The sequence below is a fragment of the Bufo gargarizans genome, chromosome 9 (assembly GCF_014858855.1).
Source record: "Bufo gargarizans isolate SCDJY-AF-19 chromosome 9, ASM1485885v1, whole genome shotgun sequence".
In the NCBI taxonomy this organism is placed as follows: domain Eukaryota; kingdom Metazoa; phylum Chordata; class Amphibia; order Anura; family Bufonidae; genus Bufo; species Bufo gargarizans.
Window position 1 is genome coordinate 44,499,436 of NC_058088.1, and position 6,970 is coordinate 44,506,405.

The following is a 6,970-nucleotide window of genomic DNA, read 5'->3' on the forward strand; positions in this document are numbered from 1 at the left end:
GTGTTCTGTAAACTACAGAATTAGGGCCATAAATATTGAGGTGTGTTTGGCTGTTAACCCTTGCTTTGTAAAAGTAAAAAAAATATTAAAATGCAAAATCTGTCAAAAAAGTAAAATTTTGCACAGATGAAATTTAGCAAAACGGATTAAAAAGGAAAATTTGCCCAAAATTAGCTGTTTTTGCACAGTTTTTATTTTATTTTTTGTCCGTGTTTATCTGAGGGGTTAGGTCATGGGGTATTTTTATAGAGCAGATTCATATGGACGCGGCGATACCTTATATGTCAACTTTTTTAAATTTATTTAGGTTTTACACTATATTATCCTTTTTTAGAAAAAAAAAAACATTTTAGTATCTCCATAGTCTAAGAGTCCGTATTTTTTTTGTTTTTAGCCGATTATCTTAGATAGGGGCTCATTTTTTGCGGAATGAGAGGATGTTTTATTGGCACTATTTTGGGGGGCATATGACTTTTTGATCGCTTGCTATTACACTTTTTGTGATGTAAGGTGACAAAAAAATAAAAAATTTTGCACCGTTTTTATTATTATTTTGTTTGTTTATCTGAGGGGTTAAGTCATGGGGTATTTTTATAGAGCAGATTCTTATGGATGCGGCGATATCTAATATGTCTACTTTTTTATTTATTTTAGTTTTACAAAATAATATTTTTGAAAAAATTTTGTTTTTGTTTTAGTGTCTCAAGTCTGAGGAACCATAGTTTTTTTTTATTGTCAGTGGCTAAATGGAATACAAATTGGGGAAGGGGATTATAAATTTAGTACTCCATGGAAGTGTGGTACTCCCTGAAGCAACCAATAATGCAGAGGCCTGGATGATCGGGGCACGTGTCACACTGGGTAGTGGTGTTCTTCCGTATCCCCCTCCTGTGACACACTCTGCACCTTTTTTGGATCCGTCCCTTCTTTCCAGTATGGGGGACCACACCTAGAAAGTGTTGGCCAGGGACGATCTGGGCGCCTACAGTTTTCGAGGTACTCCGGCCTGCTCTTTCCCAGTCAGAAAAGATCAGGGCCTTGTTGCCAGCGCTCCGGGACAGCACAAAAGAGTTTTACAAGGCAACCTGTACCAAGTAGACCGCAACTTTTTTGTACCATACCCGGGTTTTGCGCATGGCGTTATATGGCTTGAGGACTTGATCAGAGAGATCAACTCCTCCCATATACCGATTGTAGTTGACGATTCAATCGGGCTTGAGGACCATTGAAGGGACTGGAACAAGGGGATACTAGTATAAAAGTTATCCACGTACAGTTGGTAACCCTTATCTAGCAGTGAGTGCATAAGGTCCCGCACAAGTTTCCCGCTAACACCCATAGTGGGGGGACATTCTTGGGGTTAAATACGGGAATCTCGTCCCTCATACACGCAAAACTTGTAAGTGTACCCTGAGGTACTATCACAAAGTTTGTACATACCTCGCCCGCTTAGAGGGAACATACTAGCGGAAAATGAGTCTCACCTTGAAAGCAATGAGAGACTCATCAACCGCGACCTCCCTTCCAGGTACATAGGCCTCCAAAAATTTGGCCCCAAAGTAATCGATGACCGATGCAGGCATTTCCGAATGGCCTCAAACCAGGTATGTGTCATGGCCATATTGTAAAGTGGGGTCTGGTAGAGGAGCCCGGGTGTTGAGCAACAAACTGTTGGGCGTACAGGTTAGTTTGCTCCACCATCAGATTCACAAAGTGGTCACTAATAAAAGGACTAAAGTAGTCATATTCGGTGAAGCCCACTGTGGGAATCTGGATTCCTGGTTGGCCAACAAAATCAGGAATCACAGGCTTAAAATCCTCTGGGGTATACCATGCAAGTTCACCGGTGGGTCGAAAAACTAGTACGAGCCCCAGAGCTGCTCGTACTAGTGTGGGCCACAGGGTCCCTGGCATGGCGGTCCCCTTAATTCGCCTGGCGGCGTCTCCCAGGGGCGTAGCTAAGGGCTCATGAGCTAAAGGCTCATGGGCCCTGGTGCAAGAGTTCATCTTGGGCCCCCTACCCTCAATACCCCTTCCTAACACCACCAGATCCCTGTGCTCCCATGCCCGCCCGCCCAACGGCAGAGCTAAAATCTCACCAATACATTTTATATTCTGACCCCCATAACTTTTTATTTTTATGTGTATGGAGCTGTGTGAGGGCTCATTTTTTGCGGGCGGCCTGAACTTTTCATTGATACCATTTTGGGGTGTGTATGACTTTTGAATCACTTTTTGTACAATTTTTTGGTGGGAAGTGAAGAGACCAAAAATCGTAGAATCAGCCATTTTAACAGTTTTCTTCCATCTTGCCGTTTATATGGGATAAATATTTTTATATTTTAACAGTACAGGCTTTTTTGCATGTGGCGAAACCCTTAATGTTAATTTTTATATTTGTTTTTATTTTAAGTTTTAGGAAAGGATGAATTGCATTATTATATATTTTTTAAAATATAGTTTTTTCTTTTTTTACTCTTTTAAAGAGTAAATGTAATACAGTATAGTTCTGCTGTATGCACCTACACACACACACACACATCCCCACTGTACTCATTACATATGCAGTATAGCTCTGAGGCATGCACCGACCTTACCCACACACAGCTTCACCATACACATTACATATCTAGCTCTGTTGCACGCACATTCACACACAGCTCTGTTGTACACATTACACACATAGCTCTGCTGCATGCACATTTCCACCACACAGCTCTGTTGTACACATTACACACATAGCTCTGCTGCATGCACATTTCCCACACACAGCTCTGTGGTACACATTACACATATAGCTCTGCTGCATGCACATTCACACACAGCTCTGTTGTACACATTACACACATAGCTCTGCTTCATGCACATTCACACACAGCTCTGTTGTACACATTACACACATAGCTCTGCTTCATGCACATTTCCCACACACAGCTCTGTGGTACACATTACACACATAGCTCTGCTGCATGCACATTTCCCACACACAGCTCTGTGGTACACATTACACACATAGCTCTGCTGCATGCACATTCACACACAGCTCTGTTGTACACATTACACATATAGCTCTGCTGCATGCACATTCACACACAGCTCTGTTGTACACATTACACACATAGCTCTGCTTCATGCACATTCACACACAGCTCTGTTGTACACATTACACACATAGCTCTGCTTCATGCACATTTCCCACACACAGCTCTGTGGTACACATTACACACATAGCTCTGCTGCATGCACATTTCCCACACACAGCTCTGTGGTACACATTACACACATAGCTCTGCTGCATGCACATTTCCACCACACAGCTCTGTTGTACACATTACACATACAGCTCTGCTGCACACACATTCACACACAGCACCACCGTACACATTACATACACTGCTCTGCAGCAGTTTATATAGACAGTTCTTCTGACCAATTGCAGTGCTGACTCCTCCTACACACATGATCATGACATCATCAAAGGTCCTTTATACTACCAAACGCAGTTCCGATCACCGCCCGCCGCGCGGCGGTGATAGAAAATACACATGACGTACCGGTACGTCATGTGTCCCCAACAGGTTAAAGGTTTTCTTTGGGTGTAAAAAAATAATAAAAATTAAAATCTGGCCCAAAATATGTGTCAAACTAATATAGAAATATTCGCCTGTTAAAGGACCTGTGTCCACTTTTCTAGTTATCCTCTATCCACAGGATCGGGGATAACTAAGTGATCCCTGGGGGTCTGAACGCTGGAGCCCCCACTGATCCCCCTTCTTGACTGAGTGCCAGGTGGAGCATATGCCCTGCCTCTCCATCCATTCTCTATGGGGTCGCTGGAGATGGCGGAGTAGAGCGCTGACTATTTCCAGTGGTCCCAAAGAGAATACATGGAGCAGCAGGGTGTATGTGTGGCCTGCCAGACCATCAAAAAGTGGGACCCGTTTCTGGGATCAGTGGGGGTCGCAGAATTGGACCTTACTAATCATATAGTTATGTCCTACGGTGTGGAGAGGATAACTTGAAAACCTTGACAACCCCTTTAAATCCTCCACGACTCCACCACCACCAGTATCTCTTTACTTGGCAGCAGTGATGCCTGTAAATGCGGAATATCATCACTGCCGCCATGTAAACCATACTGGAGAATGTGACGCACTGTGCAGAATTTTTCGGTCATAAGTCCAACCCCCTTTGCAGGTCACAACCTTTAACAAAGCCCAAGCAAAGGTGCTAGAGGAGCAATGTGAGCAAAGGGCACAAACGGAGGGTCATAACTGAAACAGAGGCATTAGGGTCACCTGAGGCAGGGTAATAGTGGGGATCCTGGAGCAGGGGTAACTGGAGAAGAGGCAATATTAGCGGTGCATTTAGAGTGGGGGCATCTGGAGCTGGGGCATTTATGGGGGTGCACCTAAAGCAGAGGCATTAGGGTCGCCTGAGGCAGGGTAATAGTGGTGATCCTGGAGCAGAGGTATTAGGGGGGCAACTGGAAAATATGCAATATTAGGGGTGCATTTAGATTGGGGGCATCTGAAGCTGGGGCGGTTATGAGGGTGCACCTAAAGTAGAGGCATTGGGGGGAACTAGGGCAGAGAACTCTGCAGAGAACAGCACACATACACAGATCTGAGTCTACTATAAACAAATCCCCTATTTCCCCCTTACAGTCTCCTTCACATCACTACTGTCACACACTTGAAAAATCAGCCCAGCACCGCAGAGGAGTCCTTCTCTCCAGCAATCACAGTTTTCTGACAGCAGGAAAGGCAGGAGGATGGCCAGACATGTTCTCTCCTCCTTCACTGCCAGCAGCCAGGAAGCTTAGAAGATACTGCGGGGCCTCCTGTACACTTTACACCAGTAGGAGGCTGCATCACTGTGCGATACTGCCATCTAGTGGTACAATAATTATCTCTCCTGAGAAACAAGAGAAATAATTACGTCTCCGTCTTGCCTCCGGGCGCAGGAGACTGGGGGCCCACCAAGGAGTCCCCCGCCTCCCCTGTTGGCCAGTCCGAGCCTGTACGTGGCCCATGTCCACGATTGCCTTTGAGGCAGGGTGTGTCTGTTGAGTGTTGGCTGCAGATCACACACTGCAAAGCATGTGTGACGGAAACACTGGCCTGCGGACTCATTACCTGACTCGGCTGTAGCTGAACTGTAAGTTTGCTGGAACAAGCAATAAGCCGTGTTGAAGAGACTTTTTTGTGTCTCTGCCTTTCTTCAAAACTGGTCCTAAGAGTCCATGGCATTACAATATATATATATATATATATATATATATATATATATACGCAATAGGATCTCTACCTGATGTATCATTTCAGAAAATAGAAGTGTAACTCTAGTTAGAAAAGAACTTTTTAAAAATTATAGTAAAAGGGGAAGATTCACTATGACTTGTTTGTAATATGGTTTTATCAGGAAAATAAGTTATCCATGTTGCATTGAGGTCCAGACCACGCTGATCAGAACCGTGAGCTATTTGCAGCGCTAATATTGAAGCGAATGGAGCAGCGGAGTGCAATTTGCTTCCTCTGCTCCATTTAGAATGGTGGTCAAACACCCACCCCTCCCCCACTCTCCAGATCACTGGGGGTCGTAGCAGTTGGACCCCCACTTATCTGCAACTTCTTCATCATCCTATTGATAAGGGATAACTTATTTCTGTAGTATAGATACAGAATATTACTGGGCGGTATGTGTAGCAGGCGTGTTGCTCATGTTGTATCTGCACACTACAAGGGCTTTAATGATATGTACAGATGTTGCAGCAATTTCCAGACCTCACTGTCACATAATAGGACTGGCATTATTCATGGTGGAGATTACTGGTCACATGGGTGAAGACGCAGCAGCTTATCTGCCCAAGAGCAAATGGATGTTTCATTTTGTCACCCGTTTTTTTTATTTTGCCTCCGCTCCCCACTGCACGGGGGACCCGTGCAGCACTTAGACTGCGGTGGTCACTTAGACGGCGGCCCCTAAGGGGCCTTAGGCTGGGCCGCCGCTTTTTTAGGGCGGCCCAGCCTAAGGCCCCTTATGGACCGCCGTAAAAAAACACGTATGGGTGGTCACTAAGGGGTTAACACTAACATTGTTTTTTTGTTGTTGTCAAATATGTTTTTATTGTTTTTTAAACATCACAGTTGTCAATAGTACTATGCTTGTACATTAATAAGGTGTTAAATAAGCAGTAAAAGATACTACTTGACAAGCATTATTATACTACAATAAAGTAGAAAAAGCATAAAAAAATAAAAGGAAGAATAAACATTTCCAACCATTGTGTTTACCTTATGCTTATGTATTGCTCAGTATCCATATATACCAATTATGGTGCTATTCCATAATAAAGTAAGCGCTAGGTGCGAGTATAGAGAAGATAGTTTTTGTTTTTTGCTCTTGTGGAGGAGAATTAATTGTTCAAACCATGACCGTCCTCTAATGACTTGATTGTGTGACATAAATAATGTGCAGATGATTTTGAAGTGTAGAAAGTTAATTTCAGATGACGTAATTAATGTTTGCAATTTAGTGAGGTCTGGAATTTTATTGTCGGCTTCATTTACGTTTTTTAATGGTGACCAAAATGATCTCGTAATCATTTCGTCTTTTTTAACTGCATGTGGGATCAAGCATGCCGGCATAAGTGGCGATATGTCCTTTAGAGTTGTATTCGTTTGTTGGAGGGATTTCCAAACATGGACTGTGGCTTGTACCAGTGAGTAGGAGAGTGCCGGAATATCTTTATGATCTGGTAACCACAATATTTTTTAGTGTGTTGGACCCAAAACCCTCAAGACTGATTTGTGGCATGGGTCTTTATCTGCGGGAGTGTTGACTGTGAGTTCAAGCCATCTTTGCAAGTGAAGCGCTTAATGTCAGGGAGACCTAGCCCACCTCTTGACTTTTTGCGAGTTCGTATCTTATATGATAGTCTTGGTTTCCTTCCCTTCCACAGAAAAGA